This window comes from Pelodiscus sinensis, chromosome 5 (genome assembly GCF_052426305.1).
Source record: "Pelodiscus sinensis isolate ZL-2025 chromosome 5, ASM5242630v1, whole genome shotgun sequence".
Classification (NCBI taxonomy): domain Eukaryota; kingdom Metazoa; phylum Chordata; order Testudines; family Trionychidae; genus Pelodiscus; species Pelodiscus sinensis.
The window spans coordinates 61,055,980-61,083,936 of NC_143056.1; the positions used below are offsets into that span (position 1 = coordinate 61,055,980).

General features: G+C 54.0%; 1 long non-coding RNA gene across 1 annotated transcript; it reads left to right on the forward strand.

The window, feature by feature from the left end:
• Positions 1-835: 835 nt before the first annotated feature.
• LOC149524327 (uncharacterized) lies at positions 836-27,957 on the forward strand. The gene is made up of 6 exons (XR_016349652.1): positions 836-991; positions 2,869-2,941; positions 11,399-11,485; positions 25,746-25,840; positions 26,716-26,831; positions 27,603-27,957. It is a non-coding gene; the product is annotated as an uncharacterized LOC149524327 (long non-coding RNA).

Sequence of the window (27,957 nt, forward strand, 5' to 3'; positions counted from 1 at the left end):
CACACTGGAAGGTCCTGCGCCGATAGTTTTCTGCTCTATGTAATCCCACCAGTCCGTCTGTGAGGTGGTCTGTTATGAAACCGATACGCTTACTTATTGCCTGCTACCGCAAGTTCCATCAGCCGCGTCGGGGAGACCCTGTCAACAGACATGTGTTTCCCCCCACTCCCCCGTTGCAGAAGTGTATTGCTTGGTCCGTGTGTTTCCCTGAAAATAAGAGAGAGGGGAGCGAAAGAAAAAAAGAAACCTGCCGGGAGAAGAAAAAAGGATGAAGACTAAAAGGAGAAGGTGCATTTTGAGCGAGAAAACTTCTCAGCGTGGAAAGCGGCATGTGTTGAAATTTAGGGTATACGGGCAAGAGAATTCCCTGCAGGAATCTCCCACAGAGATGAACGCAAGCTGGGATATCAGCAATTGCCGTAAATCGTTGTAGAGTTGAAGGCGAAACTGCAGAGCATGCCAATGAAATGTACAATTGTCGGATATAATCTCGGAGGGAGATCCAGAACCTGACACGTGATTAATCTCTTAAATAATTTATCATCGACAGCAAGGAACAAACGGCGTTTAGTTACACTCATATAACTACTCCAAATCAGATGAACTAGTTCCGATTTACACCAGAGTGTAGAACATTTAAAGTTCGAAAGACTCCTGCGGCTTGACACGGGAACCGACTCCACGCCGGAAACCAAGGGCTGGCAATACCAATTAAAAGGGCACGTGCTCTCCGCGTGCCCGAAGCATGTTTGTGCGAATCAGCCAATCAGAAAGAGGCAGAGGGATAGTCATCCAAAGAGAGACACACTTCCGGGAAAAGTAGCCAATCAGAGCGTAGAACGTCCATATAAAAAGAGGCCGAAGACGCCCAGCCCGCCATTTGCCGGTGGGATCCAGAAGCGGAAGGACGGCGACTGGAGAGGTCCGAAAGGTGAAAACTTTCTGGAAAGTAGCGGAGACTCCGAAGCTGCCATTCCCACACAGCTGTTCCGTGAGTATTCCCAGCCCGACCCTGGCTTCGCCCCGCCCCGCCACGCCCCGGCCCGGATCCCGGCCCCGCCCGGGGTCAGGCCGCGCCCCGGCCCGGATCCGGGTCAGGCCGCGCCCCGGCCCGGATCCCGGCCCCGCCCCGCCACGCCCCGGCCCGGATCCCGGCCCCGCCCGGGGCCTGCCTCCGACACGCCCCGCTTCGCCCCGGATCCCGGCCCCGCCCCAGGCCTGGCTCGGCCACGCTCCGCCCCGGATCCTGGCCAGCCCTGGGACTGGACATTGGGTGGAGGGGGGGGTCTACAGCGTCCCTCTGCTCCTCCTTATCCGGCGGGCCTGGAGGGGGGGGCGGGCTGCGGGCGTCCCTCTGCTCCTCCTTACCCGGCGGCCTGGAGGTTGGGGGGGGGGGCTGTGGGTGTCCCTCTGCTCCTCCTTACCCGGCGGCCTGGAGGTTGGTGGGGGGGGGGGGCTGCGGGTGTCCCTCTGCTCCTCCTTACCCGGCGGCCTGGAGGTTGGGGGGGGGGGGGCTGCGGGTGTCCCTCTGCTCCTCCTTACCCGGCGGCCTGGAGGTTGGTGGGGGGGGGGGGCTGCGGGCGTCCCTCTGCTCCTCCTTACCCGGCGGCCTGGAGGTTGGTGGGGGGGGGGCCTGCGGGCGTCCCTCTGCTCCTCCTTACCCGGCGGCCTGGAGGTTGGGGGGGGGGGGCTGCGGGTGTCCCTCTGCTCCTCCTTACCCGGCGGCCTGGAGCTTGGGGGGGCGGGGGGGGGGCCGCGGGTGTCCCTCTGCTCCTCCTTACCCGGCGGCCTAGAGGTTGGGGGGGGGGGGGGCTGCGGGTGTCCCTCTGCTCCTCCTTACCCGGCGGCCTGGAGGTTGGTGGGGGGGGGGGGCTGCGGGTGTCCCTCTGCTCCTTCTTACCTGGCGGGCCTGGAGGGTGGTGGGGGGGGGCCTGCGGGCGTCCCTCTGCTCCTCCTTACCGGGCGGGCCTGGAGGCTGGTGGGGGGGGGCCTGCGGCGTCCCTCTGCTCCTCCTTACCCGGCGGGCCTGGAGGTTGGTGGGGGGGAGCCTGCGGGCATCCCTCTGCTCCTCCTTACCCGGCGGGCCTGGAGGCTGGTGGGGGGGGGCCTGCGGCGTCCCTCTGCTCCTCCTTACCCGGCGGGCCTGGAGGTTGGTGGGGGGGAGCCTGCGGGCATCCCTCTGCTCCTCCTTACCCGGTGGGCCTGGAGGCTGGTGGGGGGGGGCCTGCGGCGTCCCTCTGCTCCTCCTTACCCGGCGGGCCTGGAGGCTGGTGGGGGGGGGCCTGCGGCGTCCCTCTGCTCCTCCTTACCCGGCGGGCCTGGAGGTTGGTGGGGGGGGGCCTGCGGGCATCCCTCTGCTCCTCCTTACCCGGCGGGCCTGGAGGTTGGTGGGGGGGGGCCTGCGGGCGTCCCTCTGCTCCTTCTTACCCGGCGGGCCTGGAGGGTGGTGGGGGGGGCCTGCGGGCGTCCCTCTGCTCCTCCTTACCCGGCGGGCCTGGAGGTTGGTGGGGGGGGGGCCTGCGGGCGTCCCTCTGCTCCTCCTTACCCGGCGGGCCTGGAGGTTGGTGGGGGGGGGCCTGCGGGCGTCCCTCTGCTCCTCCTTACCCGGCGGGCCTGGAGGTTGGTGGGGGGGGGGCCTGCGGCGTCCCTCTGCTCCTCCTTACCCGGCGGGCCTGGAGGTTGGTGGGGGGGGAGACTGCGGCGTCCCTCTGCTCCTCCTTACCCTGCGGGCCTGTGACTGTTAAGCCATATTGGTGTCACTGGCCGCTAGCCATTGCTCCTCCTAGTGCCTGTTAATGCAGAATACCTCTCATTAGCCATCTTTTCAGTATTTGTTCTACAGAGTTACTAACCCAGTTTTTTCCCCAGTGTTTTCTCCCAGGTGCTGTTTTCTAGATCTTCTGACCCTGGATCACTGTGGTCTCGAACTGAAGAATTATGGGTAAGGCGCTGCTTGTCTTCCCTTATATCTTCTGCCATTTATGACCTTCAGAAGGTATAGCTTCTCCTTTCCGCTCCTCAATGTCTGCTGTCCCTGATGCCGCTGTTATAGGATGTAGCCACTCTGTTCCCCCTTTCATTCCCTCTCGCTCATTATGCGGTTTAACTGCTCCTTTGCCACCTTCCCTTTCTACTTCTCACGTCCTTCTTCAGTATAGCTGTCCCTTGCACCTTTAACCCTTTCCTACTGTTTGTGTCGTTAGGAGCTGTAGCCACCCCTTTCCTCGCCTTTTCCATTTATCTCCTACAGTGCCTGTTAGTAGGACCTTTCCTTCCTTTCACTCTATGACTGTTTTGCAGTATTGCTACCCTTTCCGCACTTTTCCGTCTCTGCTTCTTCCTATAGCACATTAGGCAATTTAGCAACCCCTTTATTATGTTCCCATTGGCTGATCTTCATGCTCTTCGCAAACCTAACTGTCACTTCCCCCCCTTTCACCGTTTTCATGCTGCATTGGGTGTTAGGCAGCGTAGCCTGACTTTGGAGCGCCTCAGTCTCTGCTTTCTAGTTAGTGCAGGCTGTGCAGCATATTTGCTGCTTGTCTCACTAATGTAGTTTAGCGTCCTGTTCTCCTCCTCAGTCTGCCGCCCCTACTGCCCGTTGACTCTGAGGAGGGGACAGGGCAGCTGTACTGCATATCGCCCACGACAGCATGGAGAGGGTGAAAGGGAGGAGGAGGAGGGGAGGGGTCTCTGTGCCCAGGGGACACTAGAAGCAGGTGGGAGGGGGAGTCTTCTCCCTCTTGAACTCTCTGCTGCCTCTAGTGTCCATTAGGTAGCATAAGTGACCCCTTGCCTTTTCCAACCAGTGCCGCCCCCTACTGGCCGCTGTGCCGCATGGCCTTCTGCCCCCCCCCCCTTCTCCTAGCGCCCATTGTGGGGGAATGACGCCCGTTCCCCTTTCAGTTTTCTGCCCTGAGTGGTGCCTCTTAGGCATTAGAACGGCTTCTTTCCCCTCCTCCCACTGCTAGCTCTAATGCTCGTTGGCTCTGAGGAGGGGAAAAGGCAGATGTACTGCCTAACAGCCAGAATGCCCTGGAGAGGGACTTAGGCGGTGGGCGATGGAGCTTAGTGGGCACTGGGAGCAGCAGCGTACTGTGGGAGACTTTCCCCTTCTTAACTCTCTGCTGCCCCTAGTGTCCATTGGGGAGTGTAAGTGACCCGTCCCTTCTCCAGCGGTGCCCCACCTAGTGGCCAGAGTGAGGTAAACCCTTCCTCTCCCCCCAAATCCCTGCCCCAGCCTCTTTAGTGTCCATTATGCAGGGTAGGCCTCCCTTTTGCTCTTCTCTGCCCTCAGTGGTACCTCTTAGGCATTAGAAACAGAACTTCTCACGTAGGGCTGCCCCAAGTGCCCCCTTAAGGCAGCATAAAGGTCCCTATAGACTCTCCTTGCCCTTCCCTTCACCCCCCCCCTTCTTCCTGTGCGTCACGACTCGGCGCTCTCTAGTGTCCGTCGCGAACTCTGGCGGTTCTTTTCCCCGCTTTCCCCTCTGTTGCCTTGATTTCCCCTTGAACTGTATAAGCGTCCCTTTCTGTCTCTGCAGTCCTTTGCTCCTCCTCCCCGTTATGTGCCTGTCCTCGTGTCCTTCGTCTCTTGTAGTTGTCTTGCACTGTCCCTCCGCTCCTTTCTTCCTATGCTTCCTCCAATGGGCGTTACTCTGCCTAGCCTGCTTTTGCCCTCCTCCCCCTCTGTTGCCTCCAGGGCATGTTGTTCCCTGTATCCGCCCTTTTCTCCCTTGGCCAACTCCTGGCCCTCCTGTGCTTCGTCCAGTCTACCTGCCTCTCCTCCCTTTCACGCTTGGCTCTCTCTAGTGTCCGTTAAAAACTCTGGCAACTCTTTTCCCCACTTTCCCCTCTGTGGCCTTGATTTCCCCTTGAACTGTATAAGCGTCCCCTTCTGTCTGCTCAGTTTTTGCCCCTCCTCCCCGTTATGTAGGAAAGCTGCCTGTTTCCTCTACTGGTGCCCCTAAATCCTCTTAGTCAGTATAGCCACCCCTTTCTCCCTCTCCTGCCCTCATGATCCATTAGGCCTGTAACCCCCCTTTTTTCTACTTTGCTTTGAGCCATACTTAGACTTGGTGAGGTGTAACGTAAGGTCCCCTGTCTCCACTTGTTCTCCCTCTCCCTCCCGCTCTCCCTCTCCCTTTAGTTGGTGTAGCGTGGTATAGTCGTCCTTTGTCCCCCTTCACTCTCTGCTGCCCCTCTGCCCTTTTTGCAATATAGCTGCCCCCTTTTTGCCCCTGTGCCCGTTATGAAATATGGGCCCTCCTTTTCCCTCTTGTCTCGCTTAAGAATCTGTTGCCTGTTATTCAGCCTAACCTCCCTCGCTGCCCTTTGATCCTCTGCGTGCCCTAGTCGGTGTTCTAATGTAGTTTAGCGGCCTGTTCGCCTCCTCAGTCTGCCGCCCCTACTGCCCGTTGACTCTGAGGAGGGGACAGGGCAGCTGTACTGCATATCGCCCACTACAGCATGGAGAGGGTGAAAGGGAGGAGGAGGAGGAGGAGGGAGGGGTCTCTGTGCCCAGGGGACACTAGAAGCAGGTGGGAGGGGGAGTCTTCTCCCTCTTGAATTCTCTGCTGCCTCTATTGTCCATTAGATAGCATAAGTGACCCCTTGCCTTTTCCAACCAGTGCCGCCCCCTACTGGCCGCTGTGCCGCATGGCCTTCTGCCCCCCCCCCTCCTTCTGCTAGCGCCCATTGTGGGGGAATGACGCCCGTTCCCCTTTCAGTTTTCTGCCCTGAGTGGTGCCTCTTAGGCATTAGAACGGCTTCTTTCCCCTCCTCCCTCTGCTAGCTCTAATGCTCGTTGGCTCTGAGGAGGGGAAAAGGCAGATGTACTGCCTAACAGCCAGAATGCCCTGGAGAGGGACTTAGGCGGTGGGCGATGGAGCTTAGTGGGCACTGGGAGCAGCAGCGTACTGTGGGAGACTTTCCCCTTCTTAACTCTCTGCTGCCCCTAGTGTCCATTGGGGAGTGTAAGTGACCCGTCCCTTCTCCAGCGGTGCCCCACCTAGTGGCCAGAGTGAGGTAAACCCTTCCTCTCCCCCCAAATCCCTGCCCCAGCCTCTTTAGTGTCCATTATGCAGGGTAGGCCTCCCTTTTGCACTTCTCTGCCCTCAGTGGTACCTCTTAGGCATTAGAAACAGAACTTCTCATGTAGGGCTGCCCCAAGTGCCCCCTTAAGGCAGCATAAAGGTCCCTATAGACCCTCCTTGCCCTTCTCTTCACCCCCCCCATCCCCCCGTTCCTGTGCGTCACGACTCGGCGCTCTCTAATGTCCGTCGCGAACTCTGGCGGTTCTTTTCCCCGCTTTCCCCTCTGTTGCCTTGATTTCCCCTTGAACTGTATAAGCGTCCCTTTCTGTGTCTGCAGTCCTTTGCTCCTCCTCCCCGTTATGTGCCTGTCCTCGTGTCCTTCGTCTCTTGTAGTTGTCTTGCACTGTCCCTCCGCTCCTTTCTTCCTATGCTTCCTCCAATGGGCGTTACTCTGCCTAGCCTGCTTTTGCCCTCCTCCCCCTCTGTTGCCTCCAGGGCATGTTGTTCCCTGTATCCGCCCTTTTCTCCCTTGGCCAACTCCTGGCCCTCCTGTGCTTCGTCCAGTCTACCTGCCTCTCCTCCCTTTCACGCTTGGCTCTCTCTAGTGTCCGTTAAAAACTCTGGCAACTCTTTTCCCCACTTTCCCCTCTGTGGCCTTGATTTCCCCTTGAACTGTATAAGCGTCCCCTTGTGTCTGCTCAGTTTTTGCCCCTCCTCCCCGTTATGTAGGAAAGCTGCCTGTTCCCTCTACTGGTGCCCCTAAATCCTCTTAGTCAGTATAGCCACCCCTTTCTCCCTCTCCTGCCCTCATGATCCATTAGGCCTGTAACCCCCCTTTTTTCTACTTTGCTTTGAGCCATACTTAGACTTGGTGAGGTGTAACATAAGGTCCCCTGTCTCCACTTGTTCTCCCTCTCCCTCCCGCTCTCCCTCTCCTTTTAGTTGGTGTAGCGTGGTATAGTCGTCCTTTGTCCCCCTTCACTCTCTGCTGCCCCTCTGCCCTTTTTGCAATATAGCTGCCCCCTTTTTGCCCCTGTGCCCGTTATGAAATATGGGCCCTCCTTTTTCCCTCTTTTCTCGCTTAAGAATCTGTTGCCTGTTATTCAGCCTAACCTCCCTCGCTGCCCTTTGATCCTCTGCGTGCCCTAGTCGGTGTTCTAATGTAGTTTAGCGGCCTGTTCGCCTCCTCAGTCTGCCGCCCCTACTGCCCGTTGACTCTGAGGAGGGGACAGGGCAGCTGTACTGCATATCGCCCACTACAGCATGGAGAGGGTGAAAGGGAGGAGGAGGAGGAGGAGGGAGGGGTCTCTGTGCCCAGGGGACACTAGAAGCAGGTGGGAGGGGGAGTCTTCTCCCTCTTGAATTCTCTGCTGCCTCTATTGTCCATTAGATAGCATAAGTGACCCCTTGCCTTTTCCAACCAGTGCCGCCCCCTACTGGCCGCTGTGCCGCATGGCCTTCTGCCCCCCCCCTCCTTCTGCTAGCGCCCATTGTGGGGGAATGACGCCCGTTCCCCTTTCAGTTTTCTGCCCTGAGTGGTGCCTCTTAGGCATTAGAACGGCTTCTTTCCCCTCCTCCCTCTGCTAGCTCTAATGCTCGTTGGCTCTGAGGAGGGGAAAAGGCAGATGTACTGCCTAACAGCCAGAATGCCCTGGAGAGGGACTTAGGCGGTGGGCGATGGAGCTTAGTGGGCACTGGGAGCAGCAGCGTACTGTGGGAGACTTTCCCCTTCTTAACTCTCTGCTGCCCCTAGTGTCCATTGGGGAGTGTAAGTGACCCGTCCCTTCTCCAGCGGTGCCCCACCTAGTGGCCAGAGTGAGGTAAACCCTTCCTCTCCCCCCAAATCCCTGCCCCAGCCTCTTTAGTGTCCATTATGCAGGGTAGGCCTCCCTTTTGCACTTCTCTGCCCTCAGTGGTACCTCTTAGGCATTAGAAACAGAACTTCTCACGTAGGGCTGCCCCAAGTGCCCCCTTAAGGCAGCATAAAGGTCCCTATAGACTCTCCTTGCCCTTCCCTTCACCCCCCCTTTCTTCCTGTGCGTCACGACTCGGCGCTCTCTAGTGTCCGTCGCGAACTCTGGCGGTTCTTTTCCCCGCTTTCCCCTCTGTTGCCTTGATTTCCCCTTGAACTGTATAAGCGTCCCTTTCTGTCTCTGCAGTCCTTTGCTCCTCCTCCCCGTTATGTGCCTGTCCTCGTGTCCTTCGTCTCTTGTAGTTGTCTTGCACTGTCCCTCCGCTCCTTTCTTCCTATGCTTCCTCCAATGGGCGTTACTCTGCCTAGCCAGCTTTTGCCCTCCTCCCCCTCTGTTGCCTCCAGGGCATGTTGTTCCCTGTATCCGCCCTTTTCTCCCTTGGCCAACTCCTGGCCCTCCTGTGCTTCGTCCAGTCTACCTGCCTCTCCTCCCTTTCACGCTTGGCTCTCTCTAGTGTCCGTTAAAAACTCTGGCAACTCTTTTCCCCACTTTCCCCTCTGTGGCCTTGATTTCCCCTTGAACTGTATAAGCGTCCCCTTCTGTCTGCTCAGTTTTTGCCCCTCCTCCCCGTTATGTAGGAAAGCTGCCTGTTCCCTCTACTGGTGCCCCTAAATCCTCTTAGTCAGTATAGCCACCCCTTTCTCCCTCTCCTGCCCTCATGATCCATTAGGCCTGTAACCCCCCTTTTTTCTACTTTGCTTTGAGCCATACTTAGACTTGGTGAGGTGTAACATAAGGTCCCCTGTCTCCACTTGTTCTCCCTCTCCCTCCCGCTCTCCCTCTCCCTTTAGTTGGTGTAGCGTGGTATAGTCGTCCTTTGTCCCCCTTCACTCTCTGCTGCCCCTCTGCCCTTTTTGCAATATAGCTGCCCCCTTTTTGCCCCTGTGCCCGTTATGAAATATGGGCCCTCCTTTTCCCTCTTTTCTCGCTTAAGAATCTGTTGCCTGTTATTCAGCCTAACCTCCCTCGCTGCCCTTTGATCCTCTGCGTGCCCTAGTCGGTGTTCTAATGTAGTTTAGCGGCCTGTTCGCCTCCTCAGTCTGCCGCCCCTACTGCCCGTTGACTCTGAGGAGGGGACAGGGCAGCTGTACTGCATATCGCCCACTACAGCATGGAGAAGGTGAAAGGGAGGAGGAGGAGGAGGAGGGAGGGGTCTCTGTGCCCAGGGGACACTAGAAGCAGGTGGGAGGGGGAGTCTTCTCCCTCTTGAATTCTCTGCTGCCTCTATTGTCCATTAGATAGCATAAGTGACCCCTTGCCTTTTCCAACCAGTGCCGCCCCCTACTGGCCGCTGTGCCGCATGGCCTTCTGCCCCCCCCCTCCTTCTGCTAGCGCCCATTGTGGGGGAATGACGCCCGTTCCCCTTTCAGTTTTCTGCCCTGAGTGGTGCCTCTTAGGCATTAGAACGGCTTCTTTCCCCTCCTCCCTCTGCTAGCTCTAATGCTCGTTGGCTCTGAGGAGGGGAAAAGGCAGATGTACTGCCTAACAGCCAGAATGCCCTGGAGAGGGACTTAGGCGGTGGGCGATGGAGCTTAGTGGGCACTGGGAGCAGCAGCGTACTGTGGGAGACTTTCCCCTTCTTAACTCTCTGCTGCCCCTAGTGTCCATTGGGGAGTGTAAGTGACCCGTCCCTTCTCCAGCGGTGCCCCACCTAGTGGCCAGAGTGAGGTAAACCCTTCCTCTCCCCCCAAATCCCTGCCCCAGCCTCTTTAGTGTCCATTATGCAGGGTAGGCCTCCCTTTTGCACTTCTCTGCCCTCAGTGGTACCTCTTAGGCATTAGAAACAGAACTTCTCACGTAGGGCTGCCCCAAGTGCCCCCTTAAGGCAGCATAAAGGTCCCTATAGACTCTCCTTGCCCTTCCCTTCACCCCCCCCCCCCTTTCTTCCTGTGCGTCACGACTCGGCGCTCTCTAGTGTCCGTCGCGAACTCTGGCGGTTCTTTTCCCCGCTTTCCCCTCTGTTGCCTTGATTTCCCCTTGAACTGTATAAGCGTCCCTTTCTGTCTCTGCAGTCCTTTGCTCCTCCTCCCCGTTATGTGCCTGTCCTCGTGTCCTTCGTCTCTTGTAGTTGTCTTGCACTGTCCCTCCGCTCCTTTCTTCCTATGCTTCCTCCAATGGGCGTTACTCTGCCTAGCCAGCTTTTGCCCTCCTCCCCCTCTGTTGCCTCCAGGGCATGTTGTTCCCTGTATCCGCCCTTTTCTCCCTTGGCCAACTCCTGGCCCTCCTGTGCTTCGTCCAGTCTACCTGCCTCTCCTCCCTTTCACGCTTGGCTCTCTCTAGTGTCCGTTAAAAACTCTGGCAACTCTTTTCCCCACTTTCCCCTCTGTGGCCTTGATTTCCCCTTGAACTGTATAAGCGTCCCTTTCTGTCTCTGCAGTCCTTTGCTCCTCCTCCCCGTTATGTGCCTGTCCTCGTGTCCTTCGTCTCTTGTAGGTGTCTCTCCCTGCCTCTCCGCTCCTTTCTTCCTATGCTTCCTCCAATGCCCCCGTTGTCCCCAAGTGTCCTCCAAGTCACCATAAATCTCTGTAGTAATCCTCTCCTGTCTCCGGTACCTTTTTCGAAGCGTAAACATCCTTTTCCCCCTTTCCTCTCTCTTGCCCCTAGTGTCCATGGAACATATACTCCCTCCTTCCTCATTTTCTTCCTCACTGTGCAGTTTAGGCATCCTTTCCCCTCCTGAGTCAGCTACTTCTAGTGCCCATTGTGTGGATTCGCAGTACTTTTACCGTCTGCTGGCTCTTCCTCTCCTTCTCGCTGTCTGCATATCCCTAGTGCATGTTTTGCAGCCTAGCCTTCTCCGCTTTACACTGTGCCTGTCCTCATATATCCTTCTTTCCATGTAGCTGTCTCTCCCTGTCTCTCCGCCCCCTTTCTTCCTTTGCTTTCTCCAGTGGGCATTATTCCGCACAGCCTACTTTTCAGCTCCTCGCCCTCTGTTGCCTCAGTGGACTTTGTTCAGTGTAGCCGCCATTTTCTCCCTTTGCCATTAGGCAGTGTTAGCGAAACCTCCCCTTCTCAAACAGTGCTGTCCCCTGCTGGCCATTGTGAAGCATGACCTTCCTTCTGCCCTGTCCTCCCTCTAGTGTCCATTATGCGGGAATAGCCGACCCTTTCCCTTTCCCTTTCCTGCCCTCAGAGGTGCCTTTCATGCAATAGAAGTGCCTTTTCCCCCTCTTTCACTTTCCACTGCTCCTAGTGCCCATCAGGGCAGCATAATTGGTTCTTGTGATCCTCTCGTGCCCCTGCTACCTCTTACAAAATGTAGATGTCTCTTTCCCCCTTGCCTGTCTGTTGCTCCTTGTGTCCATTGTGCTTGTAGTCCCTTCTTTCTGCATAGGTGCTCATTTCTAGATTTTCAGCCAGTTTTCTTCTTCTCCGGGCTTCCTGCAGTTTCTTAAGATGGAACGTGATTCCCAGAACTTAAGGCGATAATGGAATTGGCGCATAATCACTGTGGACAACAGCAGAAGAATTGTGGTAAGGCTTCCCTTATCCTTCCTCACTCTTCCTGCCATTTGTGCCCATTTGATGCCCCTTCCACTCTATGGCATTTGCTACCTATAGTGTCTGTAATAGGATGTTGCCACCCTTTCCCTCTTCCTCTCTTGTCCCTTTATTCAGGCATGCAGTGTAGCTTCTCCTTTCCCATTTTCCCTTTTTGCTGGCTCTCATACCCTTCCACTGCGTAACTGCCGCTTATTCCTTTTAACCACCCTCTGCTGCTCCTGCCATCCCTTTCCCCATGTTCCCACTTTATTCCCTCTATAGCACGTAGCACCCATTATTCGGTATGTCTCTTCCTTCCCCCATTCCTTACTCTTAGTGCTCATTTTGCAGTATTGCTGTATTTTCCCTTTTTCCGTCTCTATTTACACTTATTGCATGTGAAGCAGTTTAGCCACCGCTCTCCCCCTTGATTGTTTGCTAACCTTGATGCCTTTCATAAAATATGGCAGCCACGTTTCCCCTCCGCCTCCTTTCTCCCTCTGTATTATAGATTGCGTCCTTTTCCCCCTTTGCTCTCTCCTTTCCCTCAGGCCTTTCCTGAATTACTTAGATTCCCCCCTATACCTTCGATTTCTCTGGTGCCTATTATACAGGTCAGGGATTTTGTTCCTCTCTGCGCATTCTTCTGCCCGTATTGCCCATTATGCTCCATAACCTCTCCTCTCCACACTTGCCTCCTCTCCTGCCACATCCGTCCTTGATCCTCAGCTCTCTAGTCTTTCTGAGATGATATAAGCACCCCAGTAGCCTTGTTGCTCTCAGCTTCACTCTAGTGGCCCTAGTGAAGCATAGCCTCTCTTCTCCTCCTACTGTCCATTAGGGAAAATGGACGCCCTTTTCTCTTACACATGGTGTTCTCCACAAAATGTCAATAAAGTACTAGACATGCTCTGTTGCTGCTTTCACTCTCCATGGCCCATAGTGCCCCCAGGTCAGCATAAACCCATTATAACCTTTGGAGCCTGGCGGCGTCTTACGCGGCTTTACTGCCGCCTTCCCCCTCTCTCTGCTTCCCCTTAGGCCCTTCGTACATTATATAAGTGTTTTTCTCTTTCTTTCTCTCTCTCTTCCCTACTCTATAGACCCCATTAGAAAGCCCAGCCACTCGGTTGCTCTTTCTTTGCCTGCTTCTGTATCTATTACCCGTTAGCCTCCATAGCCAACCCTTTCTTCCACTCCTCCCCCTACGACCTTTCCGGTCGTTAACCACCCCAGAGCTCCTTGATGTCCCTAATCCCTCCTCTACACCTTGCCTGCCCCTTAGGCAGCCTTGTTCCCTTTTCTCCCACCTCCCTCTCTGCTTCCCCGCAGGTCTTTGTGCAATTTACAGGTTGCCCCTATCTTTTTTGGTCTTTTCCCATTGTCTTTCTCTTTCTCCACTCTGTCCCCTAGAGATGCTCCGTCGTGGCCACAGAGAAGTACGGCCTTCCCTCTTCCCCTCTTTTCCTATTGAGCTCCTCGTGCCCATTAGGCATAGTGGGCACCATTATTGGTCTATCCACAGCGCCTCTTAGGTGTTAGGAGTGCCCTGTCCCTGCTTTATCTCTCTGCTGCCCTAGCGCCCACCAGGGCCGCTTAACCCCCTGGAATCCTCTTGTGCCCCTGGAGCCCCTGAGGCAGCCTTGGTGCCTTTTCCCCCTTGATCTCTCTCCTCCACCTCAGGATCTTGAGGCGTTGAGCATTTCATCTTCTCCGGCACCTAATGCCCAGCACATTGCTCGGCCTTTCTTTGCCACCCTCTGCCTCTGTTGCCTATTAGCCTGCATAGCCAGCACGTTTACCCCTTGACTCTTCTCTTCCCCTACGGCCTTTTAGGGCATTGACCTCGCCCGTGCTTCCTGTGTGTGAGGAGATTTAAGGATTCCTCTCAGCTTCCTGCGCTCTGCCACACCCTAGTGGCTACTGTGAAGAACAGCCTTCTTCTCTCTTCCCCTCTTTTCCTATTCTCCTCCTAGTGCCCATTAGGCAAAATGTCTTTGACATTGTGCTGTCCACAGTGCCACTTAGGTACTGGACATTGCCCGTCCCTGCTTTCGCTTTTTATAGCCCATGGCACCCCCAGAGCAGCAGAACACCCATTTTCACCCTCTTTGACTACGGCGGCCCCTTTGGCGGCGTTGCTGCCTTCTTTTCCCTCTCTCCCTCCTTTCCCTCACACTCCTTCTGCATTGCATAGCTGCCCCTCTCTACCTCTCCGCCACCACCTCTGGCCCCTGAGCTCTTTTTTTTAACCAGATTGGCCACTTCCTTTCCCTCTTCTCCCTCTGCTGGCCCTGTTCCCCGCTCTTCAGCATTGCCGCCCTGAGCTCCCCTTGGGCCTTCTGTCTCCTGTAATGGGCTTTACGCAGTATAGCTGCCCTTTCCCTTCCTCAGAGTCAACGGGCTGTAGGGGCCGCAGACTGAGAGGGGAAAAGGGTAGCTATAGTGCGCGACTCGCGGTACGGGAAAGAGAAGGCGCAGGAGGAGTTGCGGGGCAGCTCTGCTGCATAACGGGGATTAGAGGCAACAGAGGGTGGTGAGGCCACAGGGGTGTCCATGTTCCCTAACGGCCACTAGAAGCTGCGATATAGTCAGGGAGCCACGTTGCCCAAACCCTTTACCTGCTACAGGTGCCCCATCTTTCCTTTTGTCTCTTCTCACTCTCTTTGTTTTCCTGTTCCGTCTCTCCTAGAGCCGCTCCCTAGTGGCCACTGAAGTAAAGCCTTCCCTCTTCCCTCTCTTCCTCTTGTGGTCCTCCTCCTGTCCTTCAGGCAAAGTAATCTCCGTTATTCGTCTGTCCACAGTACCCAGTATTTGGTAGAAATTCCACGTATCACCCCTTTCCTCCCACCTGTACACGTGGCTGCCCCTTAGGCACCAACCCACCTCCTTCTCTGCTCCCCTCACGCCTAGCTGTATTTTACAGGTGCCCCCCTGTCTTTCTGTCTGTCTCTTCTCACCGTCTTTCTTTTCTTGTTCTGTTTCTCCTAAAGCCGCACCCTAGTGGTCACTGTAGTAAAGCCTTCCGTCTTCCCCTCTCTTTCTCTTCTCGTCCTCCTCCTGTCCCTTAGGCAAATTAGGCTCCGTTATTCGTCTGTCCGCAGTGCCCTGTATTTGGTAGGAACCCCATGTAACACCCCTTTTCTCCCTCTTGTAAACGTGGCTGCCCCTTTAGGCAGCAACCCACCTCATTCTCTGCTTCCCCTCAGTCTCTTGTGTATTTTACAGGTGCCCCTGTCTTTATTTCTGTCTCTTCTCACTGTCTTTCTTTTCCTGTTCTGTTTCTCTTAAAGCCGCACCCTAGTGGTCACTATAGTAAAGCCTTCCGTCTTCCCCTCTCTTTCTATGCTCGTCCTCCTTCTGTCCTTTAGGCAAAATAGGCTCCGTAATTCGTCTTTCCACAGTGCCCTTTATTTGGTAGAAACGCCATGTAACACCTCTCTTCTCCCTCCTGTACACGTGGCTGCCCCTCAGGTAGCAACCCACCTCCTTCTCTGCTTCGTCTCAGGCCTTTCTTTCTTTTCCTGTTCTCTGTCTCCGCTTTAACCCTCTTTCACTCTGGCGCCCCTTTGGATGGAATTGTTGCCTTCTTTTCCCCCTCTCCCTCCTTCCCCTCACGCCCTTTCTGCATTATGTAGCTGCCCCTCTCTACCTCTCCGCCACCACCTCTGGCCCCTGAGCTATTTTTTTTAACCAGATTGGCCACTTCCTTCCCCTCTTCTCCCTCTGCTGGTCCTGTTCCCCGCTCTTCAGCATTGCCGCCTCGAGCTCCCCTTGGGTCTTCTGTCTCCTGTAATGGGCTTTACGCAGTATAGCTGCCCTTTCCCTTCCTCAGAGTCAACGGGCTGTAGGGGCCGCAGACTGAGAGGGGAAAAGGGTAGCTATACTGCGCGACTCGTGGTATGGGAAAGAGAAGGCGCAGGAGGAGTTGCGGGGCAGCTCTGCTGCATAACGGGGATTAGAGGCAACAGAGGGTGGTGAGGCCACAGGGGTGTCCATGTTCCCTAACGGCCACTAGAAGCTGCGATATACTCAGGGAGCCACTCAGGGAGCCACGTTGCCCAAACCCTTAACCTGCTACAGGTGCCCCTATCTTTCTTTTGGTCTTTCTGACTCTTCTCACTCTTTCTTTTACTGTTCTGTCTCTCCTAGAGCCGCTCCCTAGTAGCCACTGAAGTAATGCCTTCCCTCTTCCCTATTGTGGTCCCCCTCCTGTCCTTTAGGCAAAGTAGTCTCCGTTATTCGTCTGTCCACAGTGCCCGGTATTTGGTAGAAATTCCACGTACCACCCCTTTCCTCCCATCTGTACACGTGGCTGCCCCTTAGTCAGCAAGCCATCTCCCTCTCTGCTTCCCCTCAGGCCTTTGTGTATTTTACAGGTGCCCCTGTCTGTCTTTCTGTCTTTGTCTTTGTTTTCCTTTACTCTGTCTCCGTTTTAACCCTCTTTGACTCGGGCGGCCCCTTTGGTGGCGTTGCTGCCTTCTTTCCCTCTGTCCCTCTTTCCCCTCACGCCCTTTCTGTATTATCTAGCTGCCCCTCTCTACCTTTCCGCCACCACCTCTGGCCCCTTAGCTCTTTTTTTTTTTTAAAAACCAGATGGGCCACTTCCTTACCCTCTTTTCTCTCTGCTGGCCCTGTTCCCCGCTCCTCAGCGTTGCCGCCCCGAGCTCCCCTTGGGCTTTCTGTCTCCTGTAATGGGCTTTACGCAGGATAGCTGCCCTTTCCCTTCCTCAGAGTCAACGGGCTGTAGGGGCCATTATCTGTGGGAAATAGGTCATTGGAGGGATGATAGGAGTTACTATAGAGAACTTTCTGGGTGTCTGGCTGATGAGTCTTGCCCACATGCTCAGGGTTTAGCTGATCGCCATATTTGGGGTCGGGAAGGAATTTTCCTCCAGGGTAGATTGGCAGAGACCCTGGAGGTTTTTCGCCTTCCTCTGTAGCATAGGGCACAGATCACAGCTGGAGGATTCTCTGCATGTTGGGGCCTTCAAAGTATTTGAAGGCTTCAATATCTGAGATCTAGGTGAGAGGATTATTCTAAGAGGCGTAGGTGAGACTCTGTGGCCTGCACTGTGCAGGGGGTCAGACTAGATGATCATATCGGTCCCTTCTGACCTTAAAGTCTATGAGGCCGCAGACTGAGAGGGGAAAAGGGTAGCTACACTGCATGACGCCCAGGTTGGGAAAGAGAAGGCACAGGAGGAGTGGCGGGGCAGCTCTGCTGCATAACGGGGATTAGGGGCAACAAAGGGTGATGACGCCGCAGGGGTGTCCATGTTCCCTAACGGCCACTACAAGCTGCGATATAGTCAGGGAGCCAAGTTGCCCAAACCCTTTACCTGCTACAAGTGCCTCTGTCTTTCTTTTTGTCTTTCCTCACTATCTTTGTTTTCCTGTTGTGTGTCTCCTAGAGCCGCTCCCTAGTAGCCACTGAAGTAAAGCCTTCCCACTTCCCCTCTCTTCCTATTATTGTCTTCCTCCTGTCCTTTAGGCAAATTAGGCTCCGTTATTCGTCTGTCCGCAGTGCCCTGTATTTGGTAGGAACCCCATGTAACACCCCTTTTCTCCCTCTTGTAAACGTGGCTGCCCCTTTAGGCAGCAACCCACCTCATACTCTGGTTCCCCTCAGTCTCTTGTGTATTTTACGGGTGCCCCTGTCTTTATTTCTGTCTCTTCTCACTGTCTTTCTTTTCCTGTTCTGTTTCTCTTAAAGCCGCACCCTAGTGGTCACTATAGTAAAGCCTTCCGTCTTCCCCTCTCTTTCTATGCTCGTCCTCCTTCTGTCCTTTAGGCAAAATAGGCTCCGTAATTCGTCTTTCCACAGTGCCCTTTATTTGGTAGAAACGCCATGTAACACCTCTCTTCTCCCTCCTGTACACGTGGCTGCCCCTCAGGTAGCAACCCACCTCCTTCTCTGCTTCGTCTCAGGCCTTTCTTTCTTTTCCTGTTCTCTGTCTCCGCTTTAACCCTCTTTCACTCTGGCGCCCCTTTGGATGGAATTGTTGCCTTCTTTTCCCCCTCTCCCTCCTTCCCCTCACGCCCTTTCTGCATTATGTAGCTGCCCCTCTCTACCTCTCCGCCACCACCTCTGGCCCCTGAGCTATTTTTTTTAACCAGATTGGCCACTTCCTTCCCCTCTTCTCCCTCTGCTGGTCCTGTTCCCCGCTCTTCAGCATTGCCGCCTCGAGCTCCCCTTGGGTCTTCTGTCTCCTGTAATGGGCTTTACGCAGTATAGCTGCCCTTTCCCTTCCTCAGAGTCAACGGGCTGTAGGGGCCGCAGACTGAGAGGGGAAAAGGGTAGCTATACTGCGCGACTCGTGGTATGGGAAAGAGAAGGCGCAGGAGGAGTTGCGGGGCAGCTCTGCTGCATAACGGGGATTAGAGGCAACAGAGGGTGGTGAGGCCACAGGGGTGTCCATGTTCCCTAACGGCCACTAGAAGCTGTGATATAGTCAGGGAGCCACGTTGCCCAAACCCTTTACCTGCTACAGGTGCCCCTATCTTTCCTTTTGTCTCTTCTCACTCTCTTTGTTTTCCTGTTCCGTCTCTCCTAGAGCCGCTCCCCAGTGGCCACTGAAGTAAAGCCTTCCCTCTTCCCTCTCTTCCTCTTGTGGTCCTCCTCCTGTCCTTCAGGCAAAGTAATCTCCGTTATTCGTCTGTCCACAGTACCCAGTATTTGGTAGAAATTCCACGTATCACGCCTTTCCTCCCACCTGTACACTTGGCTGCCCCTTAGACACCAACCCACCTCCTTCTCTGCTCCCCTCACGCCTAGCTGTATTTTACAGGTGCCCCTGTCTTTCTGTCTGTCTCTTCTCACCGTCTTTCTTTTCTTGTTCTGTTTCTCCTAAAGCCGCACCCTAGTGGTCACTGTAGTAAAGCCTTCCGTCTTCCCCTCTCTTTCTGTTCTCGTCCTCCTCCTGTCCCTTAGGCAAAATAGGCTTCGTAATTGGTCTTTCCACAGTGCCCTGTATTTGGTAGAAACGCCATGTAACACCTCTCTTCTCCCTCCTGTACACTTGGCTGCCCCTCAGGCAGCAACCCACCTCCTTCTCTGCTTCCCCTCAGGCCTTTCTTTCTTTTCCTGTTCTCTGTCTCCACTTTAACCCGCTTTCACTCCGGCGGCCCTTTGGATGGACTTGTTTCCTTCTTTTCCCCCTCTCCCTCCTTCCCCTCACGCCCTTTCTGCATTATGTAGGTGCCCCTCTCTACCTCTCCGCCACCACCTTTGGCCCCTGAGCTCTTTTTTTTTTAACCAGATTGGCCATTTCCTTTGCCTCTTCTCCCTCTGCTGGCCCTGTTCCCCGCTCTTCAGCATTGCCGCCCCGAGCTCCCCTTGGGCCTTCTGTCTCCTGTAATGGGCTTTACGCAGTATAGCTGCCCTTTCCCTTCCTCAGAGTCAACGGGCTGTAGGGGCCGCAGACTGAGAGGGGAAAAGGGTAGCTATACTGCGCGACTCGCGGTATGGGAAAGAGAAGGCGCAGGAGGAGTTGCGGGGCAGCTCTGTTGCATAACGGGGATTAGAGGCAACAGAGGGTGGTGAGGCCACAGGGGTGTCCATGTTCCCTAACGGCCACTAGAAGCTGCGATATACTCAGGGAGCCACGTTGCCCAAACCCTTAACCTGCTACAGGTGCCCCTATCTTTCTTTTGGTCTTTCTGACTCTTCTCACTCTTTGTTTTCCTGTTCTGTCTCTCCTAGAGCCGCTCCCTAGTAGCCACTGAAGTAAAGCCTTCCCTCTTCCCTATTGTGGTCCCCCTCCTGTCCTTTAGGCAAAGTAGTCTCCGTTATTCGTCTGTCCACAGTGCCCGGTATTTGTTAGAAATTCCACGTACCACCCCTTTCCTCCCATCTGTACACGTGGCTGCCCCTTAGTCAGCAAGCCATCTCCCTCTCTGCTTCCCCTCAGGCCTTTGTGTATTTTACAGGTGCCCCTGTCTGTCTTTCTGTCTTTGTCTTTGTTTTCCTTTACTCTGTCTCCGTTTTAACCCTCTTTGACTCGGGCGGCCCCTTTGGTGGCGTTGCTGCCTTCTTTTCCCTCTGTCCCTCTTTCCCCTCACGCTCGTTCTGTATTATCTAGCTGCCCCTCTCTACCTTTCCGCCACCACCTCTGGCCCCTTAGCTCTTTTTTTTTTTTTAAACCAGATGGGCCACTTCCTTCCCCTCTTTTCTCTCTGCTGGCCCTGTTCCCCGCTCTTCAGCGTTGCCGCCCCGAGCTCCCCTTGGGCCTTCTGTCTCCTGTAATGGGCTTTACGCAGGATAGCTGCCCTTTCCCTTCCTCAGAGTCAACGGGCTGTAGGGGCCATTATCAGTGGGAAATAGGTCATTGGAGGGATGATAGGAGTTACTAGAGAGAACTTTCTGGGTGTCTGGCTGATGAGTCTTGCCCACATGCTCAGGGTTTAGCTGATCGCCATATTTGGGGTCGGGAAGGAATTTTCCTCCAGGGTAGATTGGCAGAGACCCTGGAGGTTTTTCGCCTTCCTCTGTAGCATAGGGCACAGATCACAGCTGGAGGATTCTCTGCATGTTGGGGCCTTCAAAGTATTTGAAGGCTTCAATATCTGAGATATAGGTGAGAGGATTATTCTAAGAGGTGTAGGTGAGACTCTGTGGCCTGCACTGTGCAGGGGGTCAGACTAGATGATCACATCGGTCCCTTCTGACCTTAAAGTCTATGAGGCCGCAGACTGAGAGGGGAAAAGGGTAGCTACACTGCATGACGCCCGGGTTGGGAAAGAGAAGGCGCAGGAGGAGTGGCGGGGCAGCTCTGCTGCATAACGGGGATTAGGGGCAACAAAGGGTGATGACGCCGCAGGGGTGTCCATGTTCCCTAACGGCCACTACAAGCTGCGATATAGTCAGGGAGCCAAGTTGCCCAAACCCTTTACCTGCTACAAGTGCCCCTGTCTTTCTTTTTGTCTTTCCTCACTATCTTTGTTTTCCTGTTCTGTCTCTCCTAGAGCCGCTCCCTACTAGCCACTGAAGTAAAGCCTTCCCACTTCCCCTCTCTTCCTATTATTGTCTTCCTCCTGTCCTTTAGGCAAATTAGGCTCCGTTATTCGTCTGTCCGCAGTGCCCTGTATTTGGTAGGAACCCCATGTAACACCCCTTTTCTCCCTCTTGTAAACGTGGCTGCCCCTTTAGGCAGCAACCCACCTCATTCTCTGCTTCCCCTCAGTCTCTTGTGTATTTTACAGGTGCCCCTGTCTTTATTTCTGTCTCTTCTCACTGTCTTTCTTTTCCTGTTCTGTTTCTCTTAAAGCCGCACCCTAGTGGTCACTATAGTAAAGCCTTCCGTCTTCCCCTCTCTTTCTATGCTCGTCCTCCTTCTGTCCTTTAGGCAAAATAGGCTCCGTAATTCGTCTTTCCACAGTGCCCTTTATTTGGTAGAAACGCCATGTAACACCTCTCTTCTCCCTCCTGTACACGTGGCTGCCCCTCAGGTAGCAACCCACCTCCTTCTCTGCTTCGTCTCAGGCCTTTCTTTCTTTTCCTGTTCTCTGTCTCCGCTTTAACCCTCTTTCACTCTGGCGCCCCTTTGGATGGAATTGTTGCCTTCTTTTCCCCCTCTCCCTCCTTCCCCTCACGCCCTTTCTGCATTATGTAGCTGCCCCTCTCTACCTCTCCGCCACCACCTCTGGCCCCTGAGCTATTTTTTTTAACCAGATTGGCCACTTCCTTCCCCTCTTCTCCCTCTGCTGGTCCTGTTCCCCGCTCTTCAGCATTGCCGCCTCGAGCTCCCCTTGGGTCTTCTGTCTCCTGTAATGGGCTTTACGCAGTATAGCTGCCCTTTCCCTTCCTCAGAGTCAACGGGCTGTAGGGGCCGCAGACTGAGAGGGGAAAAGGGTAGCTATACTGCGCGACTCGTGGTATGGGAAAGAGAAGGCGCAGGAGGAGTTGCGGGGCAGCTCTGCTGCATAACGGGGATTAGAGGCAACAGAGGGTGGTGAGGCCACAGGGGTGTCCATGTTCCCTAACGGCCACTAGAAGCTGCGATATAGTCAGGGAGCCACGTTGCCCAAACCCTTTACCTGCTACAGGTGCCCCTATCTTTCCTTTTGTCTCTTCTCACTCTCTTTGTTTTCCTGTTCCGTCTCTCCTAGAGCCGCTCCCTAGTGGCCACTGAAGTAAAGCCTTCCCTCTTCCCTCTCTTCCTCTTGTGGTCCTCCTCCTGTCCTTCAGGCAAAGTAATCTCCGTTATTCGTCTGTCCACAGTACCCAGTATTTGGTAGAAATTCCACGTATCACCCCTTTCCTCCCACCTGTACACGTGGCTGCCCCTTAGGCACCAACCCACCTCCTTCTCTGCTCCCCTCACGCCTAGCTGTATTTTACAGGTGCCCCTGTCTTTCTGTCTGTCTCTTCTCACCGTCTTTCTTTTCTTGTTCTGTTTCTCCTAAAGCCGCACCCTAGTGGTCACTGTAGTAAAGCCTTCCGTCTTCCCCTCTCTTTCTGTTCTCGTCCTCCTCCTGTCCCTTAGGCAAAATAGGCTTCGTAATTGGTCTTTCCACAGTGCCCTGTATTTGGTAGAAACGCCATGTAACACGTCTCTTCTCCCTCCTGTACACTTGGCTGCCCCTCAGGCAGCAACCCACCTCCTTCTCTGCTTCCCCTCAGGCCTTTCTTTCTTTTCCTGTTCTCTGTCTCCACTTTAACCCGCTTTCACTCCGGCGGCCCTTTGGATGGACTTGTTTCCTTCTTTTCCCCCTCTCCCTCCTTCCCCTCACGCCCTTTCTGCATTATGTAGGTGCCCCTCTCTACCTCTCCGCCACCACCTTTGGCCCCTGAGCTCTTTTTTTTTTAACCAGATTGGCCATTTCCTTTGCCTCTTCTCCCTCTGCTGGCCCTGTTCCCCGCTCTTCAGCATTGCCGCCCCGAGCTCCCCTTGGGCCTTCTGTCTCCTGTAATGGGCTTTACGCAGTATAGCTGCCCTTTCCCTTCCTCAGAGTCAACGGGCTGTAGGGGCCGCAGACTGAGAGGGGAAAAGGGTAGCTATACTGCGCGACTCGCGGTATGGGAAAGAGAAGGCGCAGGAGGAGTTGCGGGGCAGCTCTGCTGCATAACGGGGATTAGAGGCAACAGAGGGTGGTGAGGCCACAGGGGTGTCCATGTTCCCTAACGGCCACTAGAAGCTGCGATATACTCAGGGAGCCACGTTGCCCAAACCCTTAACCTGCTACAGGTGCCCCTATCTTTCTTTTGGTCTTTCTGACTCTTCTCACTCTTTGTTTTCCTGTTCTGTCTCTCCTAGAGCCGCTCCCTAGTAGCCACTGAAGTAAAGCCTTCCCTCTTCCCTATTGTGGTCCCCCTCCTGTCCTTTAGGCAAAGTAGTCTCCGTTATTCGTCTGTCCACAGTGCCCGGTATTTGTTAGAAATTCCACGTACCACCCCTTTCCTCCCATCTGTACACGTGGCTGCCCCTTAGTCAGCAAGCCATCTCCCTCTCTGCTTCCCCTCAGGCCTTTGTGTATTTTACAGGTGCCCCTGTCTGTCTTTCTGTCTTTGTCTTTGTTTTCCTTTACTCTGTCTCCGTTTTAACCCTCTTTGACTCGGGCGGCCCCTTTGGTGGCGTTGCTGCCTTCTTTTCCCTCTGTCCCTCTTTCCCCTCATGCTCGTTCTGTATTATCTAGCTGCCCCTCTCTACCTTTCCGCCACCACCTCTGGCCCCTTAGCTCTTTTTTTTTTTTTTAAACCAGATGGGCCACTTCCTTCCCCTCTTTTCTCTCTGCTGGCCCTGTTCCCCGCTCTTCAGCGTTGCCGCCCCGAGCTCCCCTTGGGCCTTCTGTTTCCTGTAATGGGCTTTACGCAGGATAGCTGCCCTTTCCCTTCCTCAGAGTCAACGGGCTGTAGGGGCCATTATCTGTGGGAAATAGGTCATTGGAGGGATGATAGGAGTTACTATAGAGAACTTTCTGGGTGTCTGGCTGATGAGTCTTGCCCACATGCTCAGGGTTTAGCTGATCGCCATATTTGGGGTCGGGAAGGAATTTTCCTCCAGGGTAGATTGGCAGAGACCCTGGAGGTTTTTCGCCTTCCTCTGTAGCATGGGGCACAGATCACAGCTGGAGGATTCTCTGCATGTTGGGGCCTTCAAAGTATTTGAAGGCTTCAATATCTGAGATCTAGGTGAGAGGATTATTCTAAGAGGCGTAGGTGAGACTCTGTGGCCTGCACTGTGCAGGGGGTCAGACTAGATGATCATATCGGTCCCTTCTGACCTTAAAGTCTATGAGGCCGCAGACTGAGAGGGGAAAAGGGTAGCTACACTGCATGACGCCCGGTATGGGAAAGAGAAGGCGCAGGAGGAGTGGCGGGGCAGCTCTGCTGCATAACGGGGATTAGGGGCAACAGAGGGTGATGACGCCGCAGAGGTGTCCATGTTCCCTAACGGCCACTATAAGCTGCGATATAGTCAGGGAGCCATTATCAGTGGGAAATAGGTCATTGGAGGGATGATAGGAGTTACTAGAGAGAACTTTCTGGGTGTCTGGCTGATGAGTCTTGCCCACATGCTCAGGGTTTAGCTGATCGCCATATTTGGGGTCGGGAAGGAATTTTCCTCCAGGGTAGATTGGCAGAGACCCTGGAGGTTTTTCGCCTTCCTCTGTAGCATGGGGCACAGATCACAGCTGGAGGATTCTCTGCATGTTGGGGCCTTCAAAGTATTTGAAGGCTTCAATATCTGAGATCTAGGTGAGAGGATTATTCTAAGAGGCGTAGGTGAGACTCTGTGGCCTGCACTGTGCAGGGGGTCAGACTAGATGATCATATCGGTCCCTTCTGACCTTAAAGTCTATGAGGCCGCAGACTGAGAGGGGAAAAGGGTAGCTACACTGCATGACGCCCGGTATGGGAAAGAGAAGGCGCAGGAGGAGTGGCGGGGCAGCTCTGCTGCATAACGGGGATTAGGGGCAACAGAGGGTGATGACGCCGCAGAGGTGTCCATGTTCCCTAACGGCCACTATAAGCTGCGATATAGTCAGGGAGCCATTATCAGTGGGAAATAGGTCATTGGAGGGATGATAGGAGTTACTAGAGAGAACTTTCTGGGTGTCTGGCTGATGAGTCTTGCCCACATGCTCAGGGTTTAGCTGATCGCCATATTTGGGGTCGGGAAGGAATTTTCCTCCAGGGTAGATTGGCAGAGACCCTGGAGGTTTTTCGCCTTCCTCTGTAGCATGGGGCACAGATCACAGCTGGAGGATTCTCTGCATGTTGGGGCCTTCAAAGTATTTGAAGGCTTCAATATCTGAGATATAGGTGAGAGGATTATTCTAAGAGGCGTAGGTGAGACTCTGTGGCCTGCACTGTGCAGGGGGTCAGACTAGATGATCATATCGGTCCCTTCTGACCTTAAAGTCTATGAGGCCGCAGACTGAGAGGGGAAAAGGGTAGCTACACTGCATGACGCCCGGTATGGGAAAGAGAAGGCGCAGGAGGAGTGGCGGGGCAGCTCTGCTGCATAACGGGGATTAGGGGCAACAGAGGGTGATGACGCCGCAGGGGTGTCCATGTTCCCTAACGGCCACTATAAGCTGCGATATAGTCAGGGAGCCAAGTTGCCCAAACCCTTTACCTGCTACAAGTGCCCCTGTCTTCCTTTTTGTCTTTCCTCACTATCTTTGTTTTCCTGTTCTGTCTCTCCTAGAGCCGCTCCCTAGTAGCCACTGAAGTAAAGCCTTCCCTCTTCCCCTCTCTTCCTATTATTGTCTTCCTCCTGTCCTTTAGGCAAATTAGGCTCCGTTATTCGTCTGTCCGCAGTGCCCTGTATTTGGTAGGAACCCCATGTAACACCCCTTTTCTCCCTCTTGTAAACGTGGCTGCCCCTTTAGGCAGCAACCCACCTCATTCTCTGCTTCCCCTCAGTCTCTTGTGTATTTTACAGGTGCCCCTGTCTTTATTTCTGTCTCTTCTCACTGTCTTTCTTTTCCTGTTCTGTTTCTCTTAAAGCCGCACCCTAGTGGTCACTGTAGTAAAGCCTTCCGTCTTCCCCTCTTTTCCTGTTGTCCTCCTCGTGTCCAACCACTTCCTCCTCTTCACCCTCTTGCGTCAACTGTGCAGTCTGATACCCAACATGACCGCTGGCGTTCCCTTGTGCTTGTTGACTGAGAGGTGGTGGAAAGTACAGCTCTTACTGCATAATGCCCAGCTTTGGTTGCAGAGAGCAAAAGCAAGGGTGTCTTCCCTTGTAGGTGGGGGATTCAACATTTTCAGCCTTTTTTTTTGTTTGGTTGCACTCTGCAGTTGTCCAGGATCTTTAAGGACACATGGTGCCCGGGACTGCATGCTTTGATGAAATTGATGCCCCAATCGGTGTGGACTAGCATAGAAGAATTATGGTAAGGCTGCTGGTTTTCACTGCATACGTCTTCTGCCATTGGTGCCTTTTGGGAGGTACAGCTGCCCCCCTCCACTCCTCCGTGTCTGCTACTGTGCTTGTTATGCAGTATAGCTTTTCTTTCCCGCCTTCCCTCTGTGCGCTGCCCCTCATGCCCTTCCTCACGATAGCTTCCCCTTGCCCCTTTTGTCCTTTGCTGCTGTAGCTATCTCTTCCCCGCTTTTTCCCTCTGTTACTGCTAGTTCCCATTTTGCAGTATTGCTACCCTTCCTCCCCTTTGCACTCTCTTGTCTCCCTGTTGTAGGCAATGCCGCCCCTTTTCTGTTTTCCCACACTCCTGACCTTCACAAAAGATAGCGGCTTCTTGCTTCGTTTCTCCCTCTACGTCCCCTTTTGGCAGTTAGGCGGCGTAGTCTCCCTTTTGGCTGGGAGTGCTCCAGTCTGCCTGTTAACCGTAACCTGTAAGTTATCATCTGCTAAGGGTGATACTTACTGGTTTACCAGTTAACCATTTACATCCCTGCCCAGAAGTAGACACGGTACTTCAGCTGAGGCCCTTAAGTGCTGAGCAGAGTGGAAGAATTACTTATAACAAACCAGTTTTGTCAGAGCAGCTACAATAGCCAGGCATATGGGTGACTTCCTGCCTGAAATAAGTTCTTCTCTCGGCCCACGGTTTTCTCGTAGTAGTGCCATTTTAGCAAACGAAACCCATTTTTGTTTTTAGCCATCAGAACATTACCTGCTACTAGTTGTTGCTGTAGGGTGACATTTGGCCCCAGCAGCTGCCTTCATGTGTGCACTAGTGAGCTTTCCACGTAGAAATGTGTCTTGGACTTCAGAGTCATTGCTGCCAATGCTGAAATGGTGTTTCAGGGCCCCTCAGGAGATGCGTCCAAACGCCGAACAGCCCTCCAACAGCTTACGGCGGCGGGTCGGCGACCTTTTCAAACAACATCAAAATTCAGAGCAAGCGGTCAACCAAGAGCCGTGTAAGAAAGCACGTTTGCATGACTGAAAATACACAGCTTAATATTATTGATAATTGATGAGATGATTAATAGCAGAAATGAAACCTTGTCCTTTCAGACTTTATTTAATGGGACTTCTGCACCCCCACATACACAAGCAGCGCAAGTCAGGGTTGGCGTGTATGAGGGGGCTCAGGGAAGGGGCCCTGATTGGCCTGGGGACGGCAGGGCCTCTGCAGTCTGGATCTGGCCCGCAGGGGCTCTCTTGCCCCCACCCCTGGTCTGAATCATTGTTGCTGAGCAGATTTAACACCACCACGTTCAGTGCCAGAAGGTTCCGGGTGTAGAGTTTGGGGCTCTGCTCCAGTTGGTTCAATCTTGGTTGGTGGGGTTACAGTCCGTGAGGTGAGGGCAAGCTGGCAGGACAGCTGCTTTTCTAAGGGCCACGAGTCTTGTGTGAGCTGGGAGAAGCTGAGCTCAGGAGCAGAGAGCAGGCTGTCGTCCCTCACGCTGAAGCACTTTGCAGCAGCTTAATGATACTGTTAACCCTCCAGCGGGGAATGTGGGCAATGCTCATTATAACACAGGGAAAAATAACTTGTTCTGTTTTAAGTGTACACTTGGAATGTTGTTTGGATTTTAGCCATGCTGTTCTAGTTAACTTCCTCAGCTAGTGCGTGTCATCAGCTTTTCCTTAAATGTATCAATGGGAAAAGAGTCATTTCTATTTTGTTGTTCCCTGTTCTTGTATTCTAACGGGATTTTCTTTCCATCTGTATATTTGTGACGTAGCTAACTGATTGACCAGTCAAGGAGCTGAGTGTCTAGCAGCGATGCCCAGCAGAGGAAGAGTCTGCGTGGATTCCCCTTGAGGATTTCTACGAGCCGGTGGAGGGATGATGTTTCAGACTCAGCAAATGGTGCAGATCTGAGACTTAGGAGAACTAAACCCAAGCTTTTGGATCTCCTACTTTCTTCTTGCTGTGTTTTCTGTGGAATGGACCGTTCGAATGTTACTTGGGGTTTTCTCTTTCTTACGTTTATTGTCACTGTCAAGTGTATGGTTACAAAATAGCTGTGTTACGTTGTAAAATTTAGATGATGAAATCTTATGGTGATGAAACAAGAAATACATTTAATTAAATAA